This window comes from Lissotriton vulgaris, chromosome 7 (genome assembly GCF_964263255.1).
Source record: "Lissotriton vulgaris chromosome 7, aLisVul1.2, whole genome shotgun sequence".
Classification (NCBI taxonomy): Eukaryota; Metazoa; Chordata; class Amphibia; order Caudata; family Salamandridae; genus Lissotriton; species Lissotriton vulgaris.
Genome location: NC_141695.1, coordinates 1,336,021,455 through 1,336,047,920, shown reverse-complemented (window position 1 = coordinate 1,336,047,920; position 26,466 = coordinate 1,336,021,455).

Below are 26,466 nucleotides of genomic sequence, written 5' to 3'. Positions count from 1 at the left end.
AATAATACTATTTTACCAGATAATAAATACTATGATATCATGCATAATTTAACAGAGGACCAATTACATTTTGATTACCATCATTTACACTGGATAAAAACTACAGAAATACCATGCTATACATTTTGCACTGGTGGTGCAGGAGTTGAAAAGAGCTTTCTCATTACTGCACTTTATCAAACATTACTACGGTGTTACAATCCCAAAGCTGGTGAAAATCCTGACAATATTTATATATTACTTACCACTCCAACAGAAAAAGCAGCACATAATATTAATGGGAATCCATTGCATAGCACTTTTAAAATACCTGTGTCGCAAAGTTAAAATTACAAACCGCTAACTTGTGAACACAGAAGTGCTTTGCAAAGTCAACTAATGCATGTTAAACTGCCAATAATTGATGAGATTTCTATGGTCGGAAGAAAAATGTTCAATTTTATACATTACAGGCTACAGGAAATAAAAGCATCTAACGAGCCTTTTGGAGGCATTTCAATTATAGCTATTGGGGACTTTTATCAATTAAAACCAGCTTTCGACACCTATATATTTGAAAATAGTAAACATTTATATGGACCTCTTAGTACTAACTTATGGGTAGCACATTTCAAACTATTTGAGCTAACTAAAATAATGTGCCAGCAAAATTACCTTCTATTTGCAGAATTACGAAACAGATTAAGAGAGGGACAACATACTCAGAAAGATATTTTGGACATAAAACAGAGAGAAAAAAACAGGTGAAATTATTTGCAAATATATCCCATATGTAATATCAACTAACAATGAAGTATATCACACTAACAATAAGGTTTTATTACAACATAGCCAGCAATATCCAGTTTATGATACAATTGCAAAAGATACTGTCAGTTCAGATCTTGCAGAAAAAGTTAAAGACACAATATTAAAACAGTCACCAAAAGATTCAACAAAAACTATGGGACTTGCCCACACATTACACATCGCTTTAAAACTATGCTATGATTTAACTTGTGATGTTAATGTTAATGATGGGCTAACTACTGGAGCTTCAGGTTTAGTTGAGTTAGTGGAAAATATAAATAATGCACCATATAATATTTGGATTGCATTTAATAATAACACAATTGGGAAAATTACATGCAAACAAAACAAATACGTATATCACTCACATATTTCACCAACATGGACACCCATACATCCTATTTCAAGACATTTTCATTTCAATAAAAAAAAGTATAACTATTATATGCAAACAATTTCCATTACGGCAAGCATCTGAACTAACTATACATAGGACACAAGGTGAAACGCTGGAACCACTTTATATACACTTTAATAACAGTGAAATACACCACTTGCATTATGTAGCTTTAAGCAGAGCAAAATCTATATAACACAAAATACTAATAGATCCCAAAGTAAAAGAAGAAATACAAAGATTAGGAACATTTATGCTATTCGAAATATTTGTATCACAAATAGGAACATACAGCATGTAGGATGTTGGAAATCTGACTATATGGTTACCCCCACTTTTTGCCCGGTGTTTTGCTGGTTGTCGACTTAGTTGGGCTGGGACCCTGCTATTCAGGGCCCCAGTCTATCTGCTTTCTCCATAAAATGGATTCCATTTAATTTAGGTACATACCAGATTGGTTACTGAGGCACCCTTGTGAGCCCCTGTTTTTGGTACCTTAGGTATCCAGGGCATAGGGACCCCAGAGGACTACCAGGGGCTGCAGCATATATTGTGCCACCCCTGGTTAACCTTCCACACTGACACCACAGGTCTGTACTTACAGCATGGGTAAGGTGGTGTAATCACCACTTACTTAGATATAGTATACCTATATCTACCTTATATATAGACACATAGTAACCTATAAGTCACTCCTATGGCAGGCCTTGACCATACTGGAGGCATAGAACTTGGTTTTGTGTGATAGGGTGCCCTAGCATGAGCTGAGCCCCTCTGCAGCTTTTGGAACTATCTCCTTATAGCTGCTCCATGATATAGCCATACCATATACTCTTAAGTGCATTATAATTAGGGCTCCCGGTTTTATGGTATTTATTTTTTGACCATTTCCGTCTGTATTTATCCATATTTATTTTTGGGCCATTTTTTCTGTATTTATCCACATTTATTTTTGCCACACGCAAAAGACGCCACTACAGCTAGTATTTTTCCCCATTTATTTAAATTGACAATGCACGCCAGCTCATTAACATCACCGAGTTTGATGGTTCCAGTGTCAGTGTTCCTAATTAGTCTCACACTAATCCACGTTAATTAACTGCCCCTGTCGCAGTTTTAATTTGATTTGTCTCTCTTACCAGAAGCAGTACCTGACATCCACACATGGTAAGGGTGTGCCTTGGGTATATTTAAGTAGAGGAAACAACATAAGTGCGTGCCAGCTCGTGGCCCTGGCGCTCTGCTGCACCTACACGCTTGCTCGCACTCTAATGGCAATCTCGGACGGCTCCACCAGTAGCAGCTTGAAATTGTGCGATGCACATGTGGGGGGGGGCAGATAAAGAGGTCTTCTGCTATGAGGAGGTCAGACACATACACAAGTGACCTACTCCTAGCCAGTGGGCTACTCTTCTCACGCAATTCCTGAAAGGGGTAGGAAACGATGACCTCTCCTCATGAACTATGCAGGCCGCCCACTTGCACATCGCCTGGCATGCATGTGAGAACTCCCACCTGGGAACCTGGCCTGACCCGCTAATTCCCGCAATCCAGGAGCTGGATTACAGTGAGAGCTCCTGGAGGGGCCCACTCCCTCTCCCACACCTACCCACCCTGCTAACACACCTGACCACAGTTCATGCCCATCCAAACTTAGCGACTTCAACTCAACAAGCACACATGTTACGTATTCCTCTCTCAGTTGTTTCAGCCTGCTGCCGCCACCTCCCGTACATACCATTCTCCTTCCTAAGTTTTTAGCTTCATTCCCAGTTACCGACATTGCAGCAGTATGCTGGTAGTATTCACTAGCCCACAATAACGAGTCCGACATGATTACTGTGGAAATTAGTTCAATGTACATCTGCCAATCTACGATTTTGCCACATGAAGGTGTGCTCAAATTGTATGACCATTAGAAATGACACTTCGGAAGGCAATAGATGGAACTACAAAGAAAAGCCTTTACTAGATGTCCCGAAAGTGAAGCGCACAAGCCTGCTACTGTGACTGTACCAAAATCGGGGGTTTAATCACTGGCCTCTCTAAGCTGCCTCTCTCTGTCCCTTTGCAGCCTCAGGCTCCTGCCCTCCCTCCCAACCCACGTACGCAGCACCAGTTGTTTGCATCCCCGGTGTTCATTTTGGTTTTTCTTGTGATTGTATTTTGAATCTTAGAAAAAGTAACAAAGTCAGCTGGGGTCCTCTCTTTTAAGATTAAAAATGCAAACACAAGAAAAACCAAAAATGTACACCGGGGATGCGAACAGCTGGTGCTGCTTGGGTGGGGCGGAAGGGCAGGAGCCTGAGGCTGCAGAGGGGCAGAGAGAGGCAGGAGCGGCTTTTAAGGGTATCGATCTGTCCACATACATAGGACACATACACGTACCTTGAAAGTGCAAATGGAAGGAGCTGGCGCAGGCTAATGGCGGCGTACTCCTGGATCCCTGGAGGCGTCTTCTAATGTGGTGGTCCGTAGTGCAGGAAGTAGGAAAAACACACAGGTGAGCCCCCAAAATATAGGACAAACGTTACTGGGGCTGGGCTGGAGGTATTAGCACGCCCACACTGTGATGCCTGTAAACAACCAGGATTGGCTTAGGGTCACTTGAAGACCCTGAGCCAATAGGTCCACAGGACATCACTGGAAGGAATCCCCAGAATCTGAGCAGGACACGGCAACTCTGAACAAAGGCAGCAGCGCGGCAAAGTGTACTCGTTTACTCGTATTTTTCCGCTTTTACATATAAATACAGACAAAGGAAAAAAACGTTTCCGGCTGTATTTATATGTAAAAATCCGTAAATACGGAAAACCGGGAGCCCTAATTATAATCCTTGCGGTCAATGCTAACTCTGGTTTGGCTTTTTCAAAACATGTTGTGTAAGGTGTCAAACACTTTGGAATACCAGCCCCCTGCCAGTTCTGTCGGCTGGGGTAGCATTTCACCCTTCTAGAGGGAGAAGACATGTAGTTACTGGTAAATCCGGTTAAAGTTAAACAGAGCCCCAGCATCACAAAATGGATGATGCTGCCACAGACACGAGTATGCCCTACTGCTGCTGGATGAAAATCCGGCAGGGGAGGCCTGGACAATAGGTTTCTTGTCCAGGGAGGAGCTAGCGCCTCCCCAGACAGGCTGTAGTGTATTGGGGCAGGGTGGATTGCATTCAGTGAATGCTTTTCAGACACTGCCTGGGGCACACAAGGTGCTCCATGCCTTTCCAAGTTCAAACTGGTTCCTGGGGCGCTCAGCCCCTGCTCTGGCACTAAACTGGACAAAGGATAAGGGGTGTAACCACACCCCAGGTCCACCCATAGGAGATACCTTAGAGTTAGTCCAAACCCTAAACCTACTATAAGTATAGAACCCCAGGCCCATGGACTTTAGATTACCCTAGACGAAACTCTGCAACATATATCTTGGACCTTTGACATTCCATTTCGACTGGAAGATGGAAGAAATCTCCCTTGTGGTCAAGGAGTGACCCCCCTGTTCACAAAGGCACCAACTGCATCTTTGCCGGTCTGCATTTTCGAGGCTCCCGCCGGATCCCAAAGAATCTGCGACACAGGACACGGACTTCCAGACATCTCTGATGCTGACCTGCGCTCCCAGCAAAGCTGCGATCTGTAGAGGACACAAGAGACTTGGTACCGGAACTCCTGGACATCCTGAATCTTTGCGACTATACCTACTTCCCGAGGTATCCTGAAGTTGTGCATTGGGGTATTTGAAGCACCTCTTGCACCGAAGCTCAGAGGCCTACACTCCAAGAGTGTTCCGTGGGCCTGCTTTGTGTATTTCCACTCGAGGCCCCTTCGCGGTTCCTAGTCCTTTGGGTAGTGAGCCCCCACAAAGGGCCATCTTTGATTTAGTGTTTAGTGAGCTTTCCTGGTTGCTCCAGACGTGCTTCCACTCCTCTCCAAAGGAGGAGTCCCTCAAACCTTGCTGGTCTGCACTGAAGCCAATCTTGTCATCTTGCGTGGAATGCTTTTGCCAAGGTTTGTTGGGTCCAATCTGGATTCTGACACTGCAGTCAACTAGATCTTTTGTTGGACAGCTCAAATCCAGTTCCTAGTTGTCATCAATGCCTCCTGGTCCTCGTGGCTGAAGAGTCAAGCTTCACCTCTTTCACCAGAAATCACCCGACATCAGCTGACATCTTCTGCTCGCCATCCTGGTCATTGGCTAGTGACCCAGACTCTGTCTCCTCTACTTTCAGGTTCTTCACATCTCTGATCCACCCTTGGATCCACCCGAACACTTTTCCTCTGGTCACCTGTAGCATTCTTCGCAGCTCTCCATTGGAATCGACGGCGAAACCCGAGACCAAAAAGCACCTATGCAACCAGCTTCCCTGGGTGAGGTAGCACGAGTACTCTGGTGCTCCCGTGGGTCTTGACTCTCGAAGTGTCCTACTCTAAAAGGGTTCCATCGTAGTTCACCTAGAAGTGCCCTTAATCTTTAAAATTGTAACTTGTTCGTTCTCCATAGAAAGTCAATGGTGATCCACGGCTGTGTTTAGAAACTGCACGCATCCCCCGTGGGCCTCCTACAGTCTAATCTTAGGTGGTTATAGGTAGCCCCAGAGGTTCTACTGGCCCTAGGCCTGCTTTCTAACTCTCACACGGTTCTTATACCACTATTTTAGTATATGGTTTGTGAGGCCCTTAGGGCATAACTTATACTGTGCAACTTATCGTATGATAATTAAGTTCCTTTCTTGTACTTTTACCTCTGACTTCATAAAGAGTCCAGAGGGGTTATGTTTAGAATAGATACATATATATTTGATACATACCTTGTGTGGTGTGCTTTCATTTGATCATTCAAGAGATTATAATTGGTAAAACAACTAGCTTAACTCGCCTCTAAGTCTTAGCCTGAAGGCTGCTCTCCACAGCTACCACTAGGATAGCTTTCTATAAGGTTGACTTTATAACCTACGATCAATAAGGGTCGTTTGGACTGGTGCAAGGTGCCCACTAGAATAATGGACATCATATACCAGGCCAACTTCGCTCATTGGTGTGCAGCGTGTGGGATTAGAGCTTGCATTGTTTTACCAAATAATCTTGAGAATATCATTTGAAAAATCACATTAAGGTACCAGTAGGTACATATAAATCAAGCTTATAATACATAAGTTCTACTGAATTTAGAAGTTCTGGGTGTTAAGGGCTTTGCGCACCCTGACTACAACTCCTAGAGAGGTTCTAGTAGGAAACCAAGTAGTGTAGGTAGGTGCACACGCCACACCTCACTAGTCATGGCTTTAAGGGCAGGAGCTAGTGCATCTCTGCCAGATCTCAGCCAAGTGCAGACATATAAATATGACACATTCTCCTTCCAGGAATTAAGGGGTGTATGTGCCATAAGAAAATTAAAGCAAGGACAAAGTCCCACCATCCAACACCTGACAGATATCTTAGTGGCAGATGACTTAGACAAAGCATCAGGCCCAGATAGACTAGGTAATGGGGTGGGGTGCAACCATCAAGTGAAGAGGATCCCAGTGGGGTGCCCCACCAGGACTCTGAGGAAGATGAAGATGCAGACCAGGATGTGGTCAATGGACCCAACCTAGGAGAAGCAGGGCTACCTGGAAATGAAGTGGGCCGAAATGGGCCTCCCTCCATCCCCCCACGTAGGCCTAATGGTGTACCTAGAAGGGCAAGATCTCCTTCAGTGGAATCTAACCATTCTGGGGCATCAATAGGGTCCTCTGCCTCATCTCATAGGAGAAGAACTTCTCCTGAGAAGAGGGAACATGAAGCTAGAATGAGAGAAGTCAAGCTCAGGATCAGGGGGCGAGAGATTGCCTTAGAAAAGGAGGCTCTAGCTCTTGAAAGAGAGAAAAATAAAATGGGGATAGAATCCCATGATGGCAGCAATATCCCTAGTGGTAGGGATAGGTCTTATGACCATAGAAACCTAAGAATTATTATCCCTCCCTATCAGGTTGGAGATGACATCCACAAATGGATTACTGCACTGGCGAGGGCCTCCAAAGTACAGAAGGTACCCCAGTAGCAGTGGGCAGTAATCTTGTGGCTCACCTTTGCAGACAAAGGTAGAGATAAGCTCCTCACTGTCAGAGAAGAGGATGCTGACAAATACAAAGTCCTGAAGAGTGCTCTGATAGATGGGTTTTGCTTAACCACTGAACAGTATAGGTTGCAGCTCAGAAACACCCAGAAGACACAGACTCAGGACTGGACTGATTTTGTAGATTGTGCTACTAAGGCTCTGGAAGGATGGTTACTGGGCAGCAAAGTACAAGACTTTACAGGATTGTATAATTTGATTATGAGGGAGCAGATCCTTAATAATTGTCAAAACTAGCTTTTACACCAGCACCTGGTGGACTCTGATCTGACCTCTCCCCAAGAATTGGGAAAGAAGGCAGACAAATGGGCCAGAACCAGGGTTAGGCCTAAAATCAGGGCGGTGACCAGAAGAAAGATTCTACCAAACCACAAGAGAAGGGTGGGGATAAATCTAAAGATACATCCACAACAGGGCCCTAAAAATCCTCTGAATGGAGTGGGTCCCAAACTCCTTCCTCTACTGTCAAGAAACCTTATTGCCGTGTGTGTAAGACACCTGGCCACTGGAAGACAGCAGTTGCCCAAAGGCCAGCAATAAGGAAAACATTCCTCCAAGTACTACTCCAGCACCTCCTGTTACTACTAGTAGTAATCCCCCAAGTCAGTGGTTCCCAAACTTTTTTGGCCCGTGGCTCCCTTGACCTAACTGGCAGTTGGCCGTGGCTCCCCGCCATTTTTTCACCGGTGCGCGGGATGGAAGAGCGACTTCGGGAGTACTTATTGTTGTCTTCCTTAAATTAATTAGGATGCAATGAAGGTATTATAATCATATTTGTAACAAAATAAAAAGATAACAGTTGTTTAATAAAAACTTGTTAAGTGAAAACGATACAAGATTCAAGCCAAATATGATTAAATGTGCCCAATCACCATAGGCGCCATGGGCGGGCGTGGCTGTGTGGCCGCCGTAATGAATTGACTGTGCTGGTGGTGAGCATGATGACTTCTGCCTCAGCTGCTGCCAGCAGTCCAGTCGGTTCAGAGACTCAGTAGTCTGTGTCTGATCCAGACTGCGGCTGCTGCACTGGCTGGGACTGTCTGTGGTGCCAGTGTAATCGTCGCACCTGTACCATCAATGGGGTCGGCGCTGGCTGAGTAAGTGAAGTGTACTTTCTTTTTGTCTTCCGGACCAGCAGGCATTTTGGCAACTTGCATCCTGCACGCGGCGCCCCCCTTTCATTTTATGAATCCCTGTTCACCCCTAGACGCCTTCCTGAGCTTTTGAATTTGGACATTGTAAAACTCAGAGCTGGCCCTTATATTGCCACAGCCAGCCTTCACAGACCCTCATCGCCACCCTGCTAGCACCCAGAGTCTCTGAGACCTCATCTTATAGCTGTTAGAGTCCATAACCAGCTCTGAAGAGCACCACTACCAACTGTTAGAACCCATCACTGTCCATGAAGATTACTGCATCAGGCTCATGGACCATCCCTCTGGCCCTCACATATCGTCAACACACCTTTGCTTACTCTGGCCTTGGGCATTGTGTGTGACTCAAAGGGTTAAGTTGGGGGTGCCAGGACTGTGTGCACATTACCATTTATGGGAGAAATACTCTCTGTTTGAAGTCCCAGCTGTGGGAAGGCTCTTGTTTGGTGTAGCAGAACCGAAGGACGACTCAGATCTTTATGAAAATTAGGCAATCACACCCTAAAGAAAGTGGAGCGGATTAGTTGTAAAATTACTGATTATCCATTCGGGGAAACCATTTCGTGGAAGGTTTATAAAAAATGGTTTAGGTCAAACAGTCTAGGACTTAAAAGTATGTGGTTACTATTCGCTTTAAACGATGTATTCCATTGGTGCTGGCTGTTGTTTTCGGGCAGTTATCGCAGCTCGGTGGTGAACGGAAACATATCACAGGATTACCAGCGCGCCCAGACTGCCCTTCTCTTCATTTAATGAGGGTCATTTGTACCTGTCTGCCCACCGCGCACGCAAATCTATCGACCAAATGTCTCTCCGCTGCGTCGTCTGACAGGAGCTGTGGTCCGAGGGTGGGCGCCGCTCACGGGGGGTTAACAGATACGTTTCATCTCTAGTGCAGCAGTGATCCGGATGTGCACCCTCACCTCAGCAGCCTCTGTCCGGCACGGCAGTGGGGAGGTGAATTAGCACCTCCAGCTACTCGGTGATTCATAGCCCGCTGCAACCTATTTCCCACATGGTGCGTGGCGGCGCGGCGCCCCGGGCTTCTCATCACGGCGCACCGGGGTGCCGCGGCGCACAGTTTGGGGAGCACTGCCCCAGGTGGTGGGAGTGCCCCAAAAATATGGTTGGGTTTTCTTGGGGAACTCAGGTAGACTCTTGCCTAACCAGGTTCTCTACAACAGCAACTCTAGTCTGTGATGATGGCATGGGGTTTGCCAATGTCACTGCTTGTCCCAATACCTTGGGCAAGTACAGACAGGAGCCCCACATCAATGGTCACAGAGCTGTGGCCTATAGGGACACAGAGGCTAGTATCACCATGGTGACACAGAGATTAGAACCAACAGAACAACTTTTACCTGGGTTTACATACCAGGTGACCAATATTGATGGAGTTGTCAGATCATGCCATGCAGTAATAAATATCAGCTGGGGATGAGTCACTGGCCCAAAGAGAGTGGCAGTGTCTACAAACTTACCTGTAAATTGTTTACTAGGTACTGATCTAGAGATCTCAGCCTGGGCTGAGGTAGAAAAGAAGCCCATTCCAAAATGGTAGGCCTTCCTGAAAAGGTTGTTAGGGCTGTGATGGCCACAGCCCAAATCCAGACGGATTTGAGTGTTGTGAAACCTGAAGCTATGGATCACTCCACTCAGACAGAGAGCATTGGGGAGGAAGAAAAGTCTCCCTCCCACCAGACTTTAGGTGAGGGTCAGCCTCCTCATGGAACTGATCTTACCCCTTGTGAAGGAACTGCCCCAGAGGTAGTCAGGCCTGGCCTGGCAGAGCCCCTGATGTCAGTGGACCCTTCCAAGGAGGTACCCAGTCTGGAGCAGGTAACCTGCCCCTCTCTACCCTGCCTCAGTCAGTCCAGGGCTGCAGAGGTCTGAGAGGTCAGTGGACCCCAAAGGGCCCCTGTCCAGAGGAACTCCCCCATCAGCAGATTAGGGGCACCCAGTCTAGTAGCCCTAGCCAGGTGCAAATTCCTCAACACTCTGAGGGATTCCCCTTACCCTTGTGTAGGGACCTCCCTCAGATGGACTCTGTTGGACCAATTCAAACCTGGGACCCAGTGGTCCCAAACCTGCCCTATCCCTCCAGTGGTCCAGCCAAAAGGATCCAACCCCCAGCTGTAGGCAGCCAGAGGTTGACCCTGAGAGCACAGTGCAACTCAGTCATGGAATGAAAGGCATTCATGGTGGATAGTGATTGGAGGAAGCTGAGCCCAACCTTAATAGGGCCTCACTTCAATACTTCATCCCAGCACCAGCCTTTTACTTTGCCAAAACACCCCACAGGTAGTGATTCCCTATGGTGGAGACCCTCTGATACCCTTAGGGTGAGGGATTGCTTAGTGGACCATAGGACAGGTGGTAACCATGCTAATGCAGGTACTTCCTTATATGGCCACTTAGTCAAAATAGGCTCACCTGGACAAGGTTAGCCTTATCTCCTTTCGTTTGGGAGGGGGGGGGGTTGTGTAGGAAGGTGGAAATCTGACTATGTGGTTACCCCCACTTTTTGCCTGGTGGTTTGCTGGTTTTCAACTTAGTTGGACTGGGACCCTGCTATTCAGTGCCCCAGTCTATCTGCTTTCTCTATAAAATGGACTCCATGTACTTTAGGTACATACCAGATTGGTTACTGAGGCACACTTGTGAGCCCCTGTATATGGTACCTTAGGTACCCAGGGCATAGGGACACCAGAGGCCTACCAGAGGCTGCAGCGTGTATTGTGCCACCCCTGGTTAGCCTTCCACACTGACACCACAGGTCTATACTTACAGCCTGGGTAAGGTGGTGTAATCACCCCTTATTTAGATATAGTATACCTATATCTACCTTATATATAGACACATAGTAACCTATAAGTCACTCCAATGGCAGGCCTTAACAATCCTGGAGGCAGAGTGCTTGGTTTTGTGTGAAAGGGTGCCCTAGAAGGAGCTGAGCCCCTCTGCAGCTTTCTGAACTATATCCTTATAGCTGTTCTATGATATAGCCATACCATATACTCTTAAGTGCATTATAATTAGGGCTCCCAGTTTTATGGTATTTATTTTTTTGCCATTTCCGTCTGTATTTATCCATATTTATTTTTTGGGCATTTTTTCTGTATTTATCCACATTTATCTTTTTCACAAGCAAAAGACGACGCTACATCTAGTATTTTTCCACATTTATTTAAATTGACAATGCACACATGCGCTCGGTTGTTATTGGGAACGAGGAAGGGAAGAGGTGGGAGAGGGGAGGAGGCAACATTTTTACAGCTTTATGAGTTGCTGGTAGAGTTCTCGTTACTGGGAGAATTAGAAGATGAAGATGACGACGATGAGGAGAAATTAATCCTTGTGAGTCCAGGGGGGTTTGTGGCTGTGTTCTGTCCAGTTAAACTTTTTCAACACACAGGACACGTGTCATGCTGTTCCAGCCAGAGCACTATACAGTCGTTGTGGAATAGGTGATTGCAAGCAGGCCTGTCAAGTATCACGCATCAGGCGTGACACTAACTCATTTCAGTGTGGTGTTCCCGCATCACCGCACTGAAATGCATTGTCACACGTTTTGCCATTCACTAATACCAGTCTGCTGACAGCGCTGAAACTGTCTGCCTATGCCAGGTGTAGGAGAGTAGGGTCTGCAATCCCATGATCACCCAGATTTTTTGCTTTTGTTTCACTGGTTTACGACTTTCTCTGGCTGTGGGCCTGCCAATCAGACCCACAGCCTGGCTGTTCTCTCTCTAAAGTAAGATATGTGCCCTAGGTGCATTTACCAATTGGTACTGGGCCACCTTATCAGACCCTGTAACCCAGGGCATAGGTGTACCCAGGGCCGCCAGGGGCTGCAGCATGTATTATGCCACCCCTGGCTGGCCTCCTAAATCTGACACAACTGGCTGCATGACAGCTGGGGCAAAGTCGTGTAATCACCCTTTGCTTTAGATATAGTAGCCCTATATCTAACCCTCCAATGGACACCCGAGTTCCTATTAGTCACTCCTATGGCAGGCCTTGACAATCCTGAAGGCAGAGTGCATGGGCTCGTGTGAACTAAGCTCTGGCCCGAGCCGAGCCGGTTGCAGCTTGCGGAATCAAGACCCAATGGCTGTTCCATGATAACGCGTACCACATCGGTAACTTCGGTGTCGCGTTATCAAGACATGTCGAGTAAGGTGTCATACGAATCGGGATGCTGCCCTCTCACCAACTCTGGCGACGAGGTTAGCATTCCGCCCTTCTAGAGGGACACGACATGTACGTAACTGTGAACCCCGGTTAAAGTTAACGAAAGCCTCAGCTCCACAAAATGGATGCTGCCACCACAGACACGAGTCTGACCTCCTGCTGCTGGGAGTCCTTCCAGCGAGGAGCACTTGGACAAAGGGTTTCCTGTCGAGGGCGGTGTTCGCACCGTCCCAGACAGGGTTTGTGTATTCTGGGTAGGTAGGGCTTTTGCGAGAAGGTGACTGCGGAGTGGCACCCCGGTGCTCACTACGCATCTGCCGGTTAGAACCAGTTCCAGGGGCGACAGCCCTGGCCTGGGGAAAGTCCGGCAGGGGAGAGGGGTGTAACTACCCCCCTTCCTGGTCCCACCCTTAGGGCAGGACCTAGTCATGTACCCACCCCTTCCTTTAGGATAAAGGCCGGAGCGGGGACCCTTCCAAATTAGATCATCTTTGAATCAAGAACTACTTTCTACGAAAGGACCTTCAAGACTCTTCTCAAGATTTCTCCCTTGTGGCTAAGGAGTAGTCACCCTGCATCAGCGGGCACCATCTAAGAACTCTGCGGTTTGCTGTAAGTCCTTCCTCAAGGAAACCGACGGCCCAGCTCGACGAGAACCGGCTTCCCTGGCACCTCTGACCTCTACCCACGTCATCAGCTCAGCTGTGATCTGTGGGTGCGACGAGACCTCGAGGGACCGGCCATCATCAGAACCTGCACGCTCTTAAAAACCAGCACGACCATCGAGGTAACTCTCTGGTGAGTGCTCTGGGGTCCGAGAAGCCCCGACCCTGAGCCGCTCCAGCACCGAAGTGCAGTCTCCCAGCATCTCCACGATCTGCGTGGGGCCCTTCTGCTCGCTGCTCAGCACGTTGTCTGGTCACTAGCCGCTGGCTTGTCTCCTTCTGTGACGACATTCGAAAATCAACACTGCCGGTCTGGTTGCTCCAGACTGGCCCTTGCTTCCATCTTTTCAAGAAGCACCCCGGACCCTCCTGGTCCACTCAAGACGCCGACAGCGACATCCGTCGTGGGACAGCTCGCACCTCCACCGTGGTCGCCGACAACGCCTCCTGGTCCGTGAGACTGCAGAGCCTAGCGTCGCCCACTCACCTGGTCGAGGTGACGGCCAACCGGTGCCTTCCTGGTACCCTCTGACTACTGGCTAGTAGTACGAACTTGGTCCCCTCTGCTTTCAGGTTTCATCAATCTCCGATCCAGGCTTGGATCTCGACGAACTATTCATCACTGGTCGCCGGCCAGCAACTCCTTTTCTTCCGGCTCCTGGCTCGTCAGCGAAGACCCCGACGCCTGTAAGACTTGCAGCCGCAGCCCTCGTGGCTAGGTAACTCGGCATTTCAGTGCCTGCATAGCCTCCTTACTCTAGGGTCCCGAGTCCCTCGCTTCCGACTTGCCTTAACCTTTCCGTGTCCCCGGACACTTGTTTTAAACTGTGCACTTGAAGTATTTACTAAAGAGATTTGGGTTGTGCTTAGTACCCTGTCCTCATAAAGAGTACAGGGCTGTTGTGATTCTTAATAAATATACTGTTTATTTTCATAACACTTGTGTGGTGTCCTTTCACTGGGTGTTCAAGGGGTACATGTGTGGTAAACAGCTGGCTTAACGCGCCCTCTCGAGTCTTTAGCCTTAGACTGCTCGTATCCACGCTACTAGGATAGCTGGTCTATAGGTTGACTTACAACCAAACACCATAAGGGTCGTTGGAACGATACATAGCGGTCGCTAGAATAGCGAACGTTGCATATCGGGCCAACTTCTCACATTGGTGAGCAGCGGTTGGGATTTGAGCTTGCTGTTGTTTTACCACACGTATCCTAAGAATATCTTGTTGAAAGATCGCACAAGTACTGTTAGTACATATAACTAAAGCTTAGAATACTCTGAGTTCTACTGAACCAGCTGTTGTAGCTCCTCAAGGCTTAGCACACCTTGGCTACAACTCTTAGCAAGGGAAAAGTAGGTAAACACATAGTGTAGGTAGGTGCATCACTTACACCACACTAGAAACAGTATGTCGGACAAAGGAGGAAACTCTGAGTCTCCCCTTGTGTCAGTTGACCCTCCACAGGTCATCCCGTCAAGATATACTGCGCTTAACTTCCACGAGTTACGACAAGTATGTACCTCTAGGAAGATTAAGCAAGGGGCTAACCCCACCACCTCCTTTCTGATTGGTCTCCTAGAGACTTATGATGCCAGAAAGGCTGAGAAGCTTCTTAGCCCTTCTAATCCAGAAGGAGGCATGCCTCCCCTCGAGGGAACCCGGGACGATCCTGACCTCATTCACCTCGCAACCGAGAACGAGGATGTGGAGGAGGATGAGGATGAGGATCTCTCAGGGGACGAGGCAGATAAGGGACAGGTAGAAGTCGTCAGACTAACACGGTCCAACTTAAGCAGACACGATAGTGGTACTGGGGGAACCCCGGCGCTACTGTCGGTTCCGCTTAACATGGGGAATGGACGAGCCAGATCTCTATCAAGAGGCTCTGGCAGATCCCTTCATACCAACGGCTCTCACAACTCTTCTCAAAGAGGGATGACGTCCCCTCAGAGGAGAGTGTACGAAGCGAAGGAAAGGGCAGCTAATCTGCGGATCGAAAGGGAAGAACTTGCCCTGGCCAAGGAAAAGCTTGCTTTTGCTAGAGAGCAACAGTTAAGTGGGGCAGTCCCCACTGGTGGCAGCAATGTACCTAGTAATAGGGAAAAGAGTTTCGATACGAAACACCTTGGGAAGATAGTGCCCCCCTTTAAACAAGGGGACGACATCCACAAATGGATTACTGCTTTGGAGAGGGCCTGCACTGTGCAAGGCGTTCCCCAGAGTCAGTGGGCGGCTATCTTGTGGCTCTCCTTTGAAGGTAAAGGAAGAGACAAGCTCCTCACCACAAGGGTAGAGGACGCTAACAATTACCAAGTCTTGAAGAATACACTCGTTGAAGGGTTCGGCCTAACCACTGAGCAGTACAGGGTGCTGTTCAGGGATACCCAGAAAACGCAGTCTCAAGATTGGTCTGATTTTGTCGATTGTGCCACTAAGGCTTTTGAGGGCTGGTTGCTGGGCAGTAAGGTTACTGATTACAAAGGATTGTATAATTTGATGATGAGAGAACAAATTTTAAACAATTGTCAGAACCAGTTGTTGCATCAGCATCTTGTCGACTCGGATCTGACCTCTCCTCAAGAATTGGGGCAGAAGGCAGACAAATGGGTTCGTACGAGAGTTAAACAGAACCAGGGCCAGAATCAAGGTGGTCAGAAGAAAGCAGACCAGAAGGGTAAAGATTCAAAGGGGGAAAAAAATGACCAGAAGTCTTCGACAGGTCCCCAACAACCCAAAGAGGGTGGGGGTCAGGCTCCCCAAAAGAAGAAAGAAGGCCAATCCAAACGATGGCGCCAGTACTGTAAAAGTAAATCTCACTGGTTTAGTGAGTGCACCAAGAAAGGAGGAGGGCAGACTCCTGCCACTGCAGCCCCTAAGGCACCTGTGCCCCCTAGTACAGTCAGCAGTGGTAGTGCGCCTCCCAAGGGTTTAGTAGGGTTAACCCTGGGTTCTGAGGGGCGTGACAACTTAGTTGGCACGCTCACTCAGGCTGTCCTTGTCAGTGCAGGGGACGTGGACGTGTCCCCTGACGTAAGCCCCAATACTTTGGGCAAATAAAGACTGACGCCCACCCAATACCAAGGGCAGACGAGCTTATTGATAGGCTGGCTTCGGCCAACTACTTAAGTACGTTTGACCTGACAGCTGGGTATTGGCAAATCAGGTTAGCTGAGGACGCCAAGCCAAAAACCGCATTTTCAACCCCTGGTGGGCATTATCAGTTCGTGGTGATGCCCTTTGGTCTGAAAAATGCACCTGCCACCTTCCAACGGTTGGTGAATCACGTCCTTACTGGGCTGGATGACTTCTGTGCGGCGTATCTTGACGATATTGCTGTCTTTAGCTCCACCTGGGAGGATCACCTGGTCCACCTGCGGAAGACATTGGAGGCGCTGCAAGCCGCAGGCCTCACTATCAAGGCCACCAAGTGCCAGATAGGGCAGACACAGGTTGTATACCTGGGCCACCTTGTAGGTGGAGGTCAGGTTCAGCCACTGGAGAGCAAGATACAGTCAATCAGGGACTGGGCTCCTCCAACCACCCAGACTCAGGTTCGAGCTTTCTTGGGCCTGACTGGTTACTACAGGAAGTTTGTCAGGAACTATGGTTCCATCGTGACACCATTAAATGAACTGACAAGTAAGAAAATGCCAAAAAAGGTTCAGTGGACAGCGAGCTGTCAAAAAGCATTCGATGACCTAAAGCAGGCCATGTGCACGGCGCCTATCCTCAAGAGTCCGGACTACTCCAACCCATTCATTGTCCAAACAGATGCTTCTGAGTTGGGTGTGGGAGCTGTTCTTTCTCAACTGAATTTTGATGGTCAAGACCAGCCCATTGCTTTTATAAGCAGACGGCTGACCCCTAGAGAGAAAAATTGGTCAGCTATTGAGAGGGAGGCCTTTGCTGTGGTTTGGGCCCTGAAGAAGCTGAGGCCATACTTGTTTGGCACTCACTTCAAGATTCAGACCGACCATAAGCCCCTCTTGTGGCTAAATCAGATGAAGGGTGAAAACCCCAAACTACTTAGGTGGTCCATTTCCCTACAGGGGATGGACTTCACAGTGGAACATAGACCTGGTACTGATCATGGCAATGCCGATGGGCTCTCCAGATATTTCCACTTAGAACAAGAAGACTCACCTGGTCAAGGTTAGCTAGTTGTTCCGACGTTTGGGGGGGGGTCATGTAGGAGAGTAGGGTCTGCAATCCCATGATCACCCAGATTTTTTGCTTTTGTTTCACTGGTTTACGACTTTCTCTGGCTGTGGGCCTGCCAATCAGACCCACAGCCTGGCTGTTCTCTCTCTAAAGTAAGATATGTGCCCTAGGTGCATTTACCAATTGGTACTGGGCCACCTTATCAGACCCTGTAACCCAGGGCATAGGTGTACCCAGGGCCGCCAGGGGCTGCAGCATGTATTATGCCACCCCTGGCTGGCCTCCTAAATCTGACACAACTGGCTGCATGACAGCTGGGGCAAAGTCGTGTAATCACCCTTTGCTTTAGATATAGTAGCCCTATATCTAACCCTCCAATGGACACCCGAGTTCCTATTAGTCACTCCTATGGCAGGCCTTGACAATCCTGAAGGCAGAGTGCATGGGCTCGTGTGAACTAAGCTCTGGCCCGAGCCGAGCCGGTTGCAGCTTGCGGAATCAAGACCCAATGGCTGTTCCATGATAACGCGTACCACATCGGTAACTTCGGTGTCGCGTTATCAAGACATGTCGAGTAAGGTGTCATACGAATCGGGATGCTGCCCTCTCACCAACTCTGGCGACGAGGTTAGCATTCCGCCCTTCTAGAGGGACACGACATGTACGTAACTGTGAACCCCGGTTAAAGTTAACGAAAGCCTCAGCTCCACAAAATGGATGCTGCCACCACAGACACGAGTCTGACCTCCTGCTGCTGGGAGTCCTTCCAGCGAGGAGCACTTGGACAAAGGGTTTCCTGTCGAGGGCGGTGTTCGCACCGTCCCAGACAGGGTTTGTGTATTCTGGGTAGGTAGGGCTTTTGCGAGAAGGTGACTGCGGAGTGGCACCCCGGTGCTCACTACGCATCTGCCGGTTAGAACCAGTTCCAGGGGCGACAGCCCTGGCCTGGGGAAAGTCCGGCAGGGGAGAGGGGTGTAACTACCCCCCTTCCTGGTCCCACCCTTAGGGCAGGACCTAGTCATGTACCCACCCCTTCCTTTAGGATAAAGGCCGGAGCGGGGACCCTTCCAAATTAGATCATCTTTGAATCAAGAACTACTTTCTACGAAAGGACCTTCAAGACTCTTCTCAAGATTTCTCCCTTGTGGCTAAGGAGTAGTCACCCTGCATCAGCGGGCACCATCTAAGAACTCTGCGGTTTGCTGTAAGTCCTTCCTCAAGGAAACCGACGGCCCAGCTCGACGAGAACCGGCTTCCCTGGCACCTCTGACCTCTACCCACGTCATCAGCTCAGCTGTGATCTGTGGGTGCGACGAGACCTCGAGGGACCGGCCATCATCAGAACCTGCACGCTCTTAAAAACCAGCACGACCATCGAGGTAACTCTCTGGTGAGTGCTCTGGGGTCCGAGAAGCCCCGACCCTGAGCCGCTCCAGCACCGAAGTGCAGTCTCCCAGCATCTCCACGATCTGCGTGGGGCCCTTCTGCTCGCTGCTCAGCACGTTGTCTGGTCACTAGCCGCTGGCTTGTCTCCTTCTGTGACGACATCCGAAAATCAACACTGCCGGTCTGGTTGCTCCAGACTGGCCCTTGCTTCCATCTTTTCAAGAAGCACCCCGGACCCTCCTGGTCCACTCAAGACGCCGACAGCGACATCCGTCGTGGGACAGCTCGCACCTCCACCGTGGTCGCCGACAACGCCTCCTGGTCCGTGAGACTGCAGAGCCTAGCGTCGCCCACTCACCTGGTCGAGGTGACGGCCAACCGGTGCCTTCCTGGTACCCTCTGACTACTGGCTAGTAGTACGAACTTGGTCCCCTCTGCTTTCAGGTTTCATCAATCTCCGATCCAGGCTTGGATCTCTACGAACTATTCATCACTGGTCGCCGGCCAGCAACTCCTTTTCTTCCGGCTCCTGGCTCGTCAGCGAAGACCCCGACGCCTGTAAGACTTGCAGCCGCAGCCCTCGTGGCTAGGTAACTCGGCATTTCAGTGCCTGCATAGCCTCCTTACTCTAGGGTCCCGAGTCCCTCGCTTCCGACTTGCCTTAACCTTTCCGTGTCCCCGGACACTTGTTTTAAACTGTGCACTTGAAGTATTTACTAAAGAGATTTGGGTTGTGCTTAGTACCCTGTCCTCATAAAGAGTACAGGGCTGTTGTGATTCTTAATAAATATACTGTTTATTTTCATAACACTTGTGTGGTGTCCTTTCACTGGGTGTTCAAGGGGTACATGTGTGGTAAACAGCTGGCTTAACGCGCCCTCTCGAGTCTTTAGCCTTAGACTGCTCGTATCCACGCTACTAGGATAGCTGGTCTATAGGTTGACTTACAACCAAACACCATAAGGGTCGTTGGAACGATACATAGCGGTCGCTAGAATAGCGAACGTTGCATATCGGGCCAACTTCTCACACCAGGTGCTAGTGCGCGCGCCGTCTCCTTTGACACCTGTTGGCGCCCGGGCCGTAGTAGACTTCACTTGCCAAGCAGAGCAGAAACAGTTAATTTTAAGATTTTCTCTCAGTGATGCTGCAATGTTACCACTCTGAACAAAGCTGTCAGCACTGCTCACCGCTTGGGGCTAGCTCAGCTGCGCACTACTAGCAAACTCTGGATAGATTCACCAGTAGAGTTCTGAATCACGTGCGCAGGTCAGTAGAGTCAGTGCAGTGATTTGCCCAATGGCTGCGCAACCCAGCCTGGGTACTTAAAGGCGGGCCAGGTTGGCGGTAACTATGTGCGGTTTGAAATAGCCGCAACTTAGCACTGCCGCTCTAGTGCTCAAACCGTTTGTTTTGAATGTGCTGCAGTGCCAGTAAAATAAATAAGTCAATTGATCATGCCGCCGCCCGTGCAAGAGTGCCTGCAGCTATACCTCTTGTGGATGCTGCGTAAATCCTTACCAGAGTAACCAGACGAACTGTGACCGCCGTTGGAGCATTAGTCATGGCTCAGTTCTGGTCCGTACAGTGGTGGGCTGGCTTTTGTCAAGTGAAAGTGGTGCAAAGGTATTTACCTCATTTGACACACTAATGATTTGAATCTCAATTTCCTGCCCGCACGGCCCCCAAAAGTAAATTGCCCCTGTGCCGAGTTTAATAATTACAGGAGGAGGCCGGTGCTCGGCCTGTCACCGCCTGACCTGACACTTGCTGCCTGCCTGCTCAGCCCCTGTTGTGCGGGGTGTCCCGTGATTCTTTCCGATCAGCGTGAGTCTTAGAGCAGGTGCTGAATGTCTTTAAAAGGCACTAGCACAGCTCTCAAGACAATGGTGCCACTTTGCAGCATATCTCACCCTGCCACCGTGTAAAATGTATCCTGATTCTCAGCATCTGTGTGCCGCCAAGGAGCATGACAGGACACACTGAAAGAGACTACGCGGACCCATGGCCAGCAGTCTTTATATTCCCAACTGCAGCACTGTGACTCACAGACTTGGTAAGTTAAAAAAATGAAAGCTGCTGACATAAATTATATTCCTGCTAAGGTCCGAGTTGTAGTTTTAATCTCATGATTGCAGTTTTAATATCAGGGTTAGATATTTGTTTTACGATAGGATCAGGTTAAGAGGGCCCTAGGTTAGTGCCCTTCCATTTCTTGTGCTTTAAAGCAGTTTCAAAATCTTCTTAGAGTTTCTCGTTGTTCAAATGAGTAAAATTTCTGATATATATGTTTCCCTTATCTTCATTGTTTGATTTCGGGCGGCCGTGAGAAAGAGTCACTCATAGTTTTTTAAATGCCATTCATTATTACACAAACATTTTGGAGATGTCACACGTAGCAATCTGAAACCTTGACAGCAATAGTAAGGCAACTGCCTTACTATTTCTCCCTTGTTTTCCGTCTCTATTTATATGTTAAAATCTGTTTAAACGGAAAACCAGGAGCCCAAATTATAATCCATGCGGTTAATGCTAACTTTGGTTTGGATTTAACAAAACATGTTGTGTGAGGTGTCAAACACTTTGGAAAACTACCCCCCCCCCCGCCAGTTCTGGCGGTGGGGGTAGCATTCCACCGCTAGAAGGAGAAGACATGTAGTTACTGGTAAACCCGGTTAAAGTTGAACAGAGCACCAGCATCACAAAATGGATGCTGCTGCCACAGACACAAGTCTTCCCTGCTGCTGCTGGACGAAACTCTGGCAGGGGAGGCCTGGACAATAGGTTGTCTGTCCAGGGAGGTGCTAGCACCTCCCCAGACAGGCTGTAGTGTATTGGGGCAGGGTGGGTTACATTCAGTGAATGCTTTTCAGACACTGCCTGGGGTGCACAAGGTGCTCCATGCCTTTCCCAGTTCTAACCGGTTGCTGGGGCGCTCAGCCCCTGCTCTGGCACTAAACTGGACAAAGGAGAAGGGGTGTAACCACCCCCCAGGTCCAACCATAGGAGATACCTTAGAGTTAGCCCAACCCCTAAACCTACTATAAGGATAGAACCCCAGTCCCTAGGGCTTTAGATTACCCTAGATGAAACTCTGCAACATATATCTTGGACCTTCGACATTCCATTTTGACTGGAAGACGGAAGAAATCTCCCTTGTGGTCAAGGAGTGACCACCCTGTTCAACAGACACCAACTGCATCTTTGCTGGTCTGCATTTTCGACGCTCCCGCCGGATTCCGATGAATCTGTGACACAGGACATGGACTTTTCAGACATCTCTGATGCTGACCTGCGCTCCCAGCAAAGCTGAGACCTGTAGCGGACACGAGAGACGTGGGACGAGAACCTACTCTCCACAAGTGTCCCATGGGAACGCTTTGTGCATTTCCACTCGAGGCCCCTTCGCGGTTCCTAGTCCCTTGGCTAGTGAGCCCCCACATGGCTAGTGAGCCCCCACATAGGGCCATATTTGATTTAGTGAGCTTTCCTGGTTGCTCCAGACTTGCTCCCTCTCCTCTCCAAAGGAGGAGTCCCTCAGACCTTGCTGGTCTGCACCGAAGCCAATCTTGTCATCTTGCGTGGATTACTGTTGCCAAGGCTTGTTGGGTCCAATCCAGGTTCCGACACCGCAGTCAACTAGATCTTTTGTGGAGCAGCTCAAACCCAGCTCCTGGTTGTCATCGACGCCTCCTGATCCTCGTGGCTGAAGAGTCAAGCTTTGATGCAGCGCTTCTCCAGAAATAATTGCTAAATACATGTCACCTCTCCCTGAAGTATAATTTCAAACCTACTATCAGACAGTAGGTCCCATATCACTGCGAATCACTCCTAAACACTTACACCTTACTCCATGGATCGGTAAAATTCAAAGGAAAAGCTGCTGTATCCTGGTGGAGTGCCTAAAACTAAATTACATATTTATACTATTTACACCTGCAGTTTAGATGTATTTATCATGGTTTCATAAAATACGATAATTTTATTAGACACACCACCTTTGAGATCGATAGATGTGCTAGTAAGAAAATTAGGCGTAGGAAAACTCATGACCAGCTTGATTCTCTATTTATCTAATTTTAATTAATAGCAAATTCAGCATGTCTAAAATTATTCACTTTTATTTATTTTATTTGAGAAAATTCGACATTTAAATATAAAGATTCAGATTTAGGACAGTTAAATCATTTATTTAAGGAAATTCAAGAATAGGCATTTTCATTATTTTAATAGATCAGATATTAGCAAAAGACAGATAGTTCCGAAACATTTACCTATTCTCCTAACATCTCTATCTAAACTCTCAGATAAAGTGCATTTCCCTGTTTAAAGAAAAAGAGAGTTAAGCAAAATTCTTACATCTCAGGAAAAGTCAGCAATCCGGCAGCATCTCGAGAGGAAATTGAAGTAAGCGATCTCCTTCAGTAAAATCAGCACTGTTTATACCTTTTTCACTAGCTCTATCTGACTAAAAGTGTATCTTTTGATTTAAATGTGAGTTCTGATTGGACAGTTTTGGGGTGGATGAGCATCATCTCGTCATCGAAATACAAGCTCCTTCCGTCCGCAATTTTTCTAATGGGCCTATTGTTTTATTGAATGTCTTGCCTAGTCCGGTTCTCTATTCGCAGCGTTATGCATGTTTCCCACGTTCTATACCACTGTGCTCATCACTTGGCAGCCATCTGCACTTCCAATCCAAATCGACCTTGAACTTTTATACAGTCCAGGCTCAAGCTGTTCGCATTCAGTTCTCACACATGCGCAGTTCTTTTGTGGCCACAATATTCGAGTGACTCCATTTTCTCTTAGGCCTCACGACTCAGCAATGGGAACTATCATAGAAACAAACACAAATGAACATTAATTTAAATCGATTAACCCTTCTGTTTACCCCTCCCTTACTAAGGTTTTCCCAATTAGTATTTACCTAGCAAATAGCTACATTTAAGTGCAATATACTTACTTTATCTTCACGTTTTTACACATAGACACATAAACAAAAGCACGTTTATGCCGCATTCCATTAATTTAAAGCTGCTTATTAGTTTAGGACATGACAAAATGACATAATTAGTTGATTATGTTTGCAACACAAGCAAGATTAATTTCCCACGTGTATTTGTTTAGGTGCATTTCTTATTCTACGTTGGTTATACATGCACGACGTTTCATTAATACAAGATACTGTTATTGGAGTATGATTTCACAAGGGGTTCACAAAATTTTGTTTCACCACCTCGCTCCATCAACTACCCCCTTTGGTGATTTATCACCAAATACCACCCAAAAGTTTCAATTTTCAATTTTCCCAAAACATGTTCCAAATTCTTCTGGTTAGTATTTCTACACTTTAGTATCCTTTTCTCTTGTCTCTTTAAAGACTTTCTCTTGAAACTCTTCCATTTCTATATCACCTTTTTCTCTTTCTCTTTCTCGTCTTTTCTGAATCATTTTCTTTAATGACTTTCTAACATTCCTTCTTTTTCTATATATGCAACATAACCTTATCATCAAAATAACTAATACTATTACTGTTACTGGAATTAGTATTTTACCTATAACTGAACTACCTATTTCTTGAAACCAATGTTTAATTGCTGTTAATCTTTTGCCAAGTCGTTCAAGGATACCATCAACCTCCAGTGGGTCAATTTCTTCTCTATGCAATTCCGTAATATTTGTAATATACTTTTCAATCTTTTGACTTTTATCTGGAATGTATGTACAGCAATGCTGTACCTTCAAAATTCCACAAACTCCTCCTTCTTTTGCTAATATAATATCAAGTGCAAGACGATTTTGCATTACCATAGTTCTCATAGCAATCATTTCAGTGTTTACCATTAGGAATCCACCAGCTGAATCTGTTGACAAGCGATCTACTATCCTTGACAATCTCCGAATTCGATTTGCATTGAAAGATATTCCCACTGCTGGTATCAGTGCTCCAAAAACATCACCTATTATTTCCATAACACTCTCTCTTTTTCTACGACTTAAAGGTTTACCTACCTCATGAATTCCATTTGTTCCTCTATCTACATGGAAAATTTTAGGAAAGACCAAACCCGCATAGCATGTCCCATACCAATGGTCAGGCAACCTATAATAAGCTTTGTTTCCACATATAAAATAAACTCCAGAAAAAACAGGATCATTCCCACCTTTAAATCCCCATCCCCCTAGGATGCGATAAGTATCTTTACATTGACTTGCTCCCACAAATAGTTGTCATAGATGGTATTGTCTCTCCTAATGCAACATTTCCCTAACAATAGAGTGTCCATATTTATTGCTACATTCACATTTCTTTCATCAATATTTTCATCATTGAATGTCCAATATTTAGATTTTTCATGGTTCATTTTCTCTTTAAGTTTATAAGCAATTCCATGGCAGGACCGGAGGTTTCGGATTATGCCCTTCTTTCATCGCTTTACTCTCCACAGCAGCAAGAAAAAATATACATCACAAACTACTTTTCCCATGAACATTCGGGAAAAAAACCAAAGTCAAACATGAGTCCTATCACAGTGTCCATGCACCAGCAGTTCCCATCATGCTCCGCCGTCCTTGCCTCCTCCTCTTTCTTCGCTGCTCGCAGCAGGTTAAGTTGGTTTTTTCCTTATCTCCTGGGTTTGTGGGTTCTGTGTTGGGCGTTCCGGCCTTGGGTCGGGCGTTGGTTCTGTTCTTTATTCACAGATCCCCTCTTCTATCGCGGGACGCTTCGGGCGCTCCTTACACGATTCTGGTGCCCAGTAGTGTGCGGTGCGGTTGATTCACCGCTAGGGGACGGTGTCTCGTCTGCTGAAAGACCGCTGCCCGGTGCTTTCAATGAGGGGTCTGGCACGGTTTTGTCAGCAGAGGTTAGCCCGTGCCCAGCCTCCCGGCTCTGACACCCTTCGGGGTCGCAATTAGGTTTCCCCTTATTTTTTTGACGCCCTCTGGGTTGTATTGCATTGTACTTTAAACACCCTTCGGGGTCGTAATTTGTGCCGTTGTTCGGCGTGGGAACGCTTTGCCGGGGGGCGCCCCTGAACTTTGAGGGCTGTAGCGTTTCCAGGGCTAGGCTCGTTAATTGTGCGCCTTTGGCCACCCATATCGCTGGGAAATCCCCAGACCATAGAGTGCCCTGTGGAAGGTCAATTTAGTCTCCTTACGTCCTCTCTGCTTCGAGCCTAATTAACCTCACCAAGCTGAAGGAGTCGGATCAGTATCAGGAGGAAGACCCTCTGAATTACGTCCCCTTGGACGACGACTTTTATCAGGCGGTCGACGACTCGATCTACCGTGCGGTGGACCAGGCTATTGTGCCCCTCGAGCAGCGACTCTCGGCACGCCTGGATGAGGCTTACGCTAAACTCGCCGCTCTTATTCCTACGCCTGCTCCGGCCTCTGGCCCTGACACGACCCCTCCACCCCTCCTCCAAAGAAACCTTGTACTGAGGGGGTTGACTCTGCGGCTTTCGCACGGGTGAAGAGCGCCTTTAAGGGCTTGGAGGACTCCCAGTCTCCTCAGACTTTTCCCTCGGAAGTTCCTCCTCCTTCACCCCATACTATGTCCCCGGACCCACAGCAGGATGATGACTCTCCGGACTCGGAGG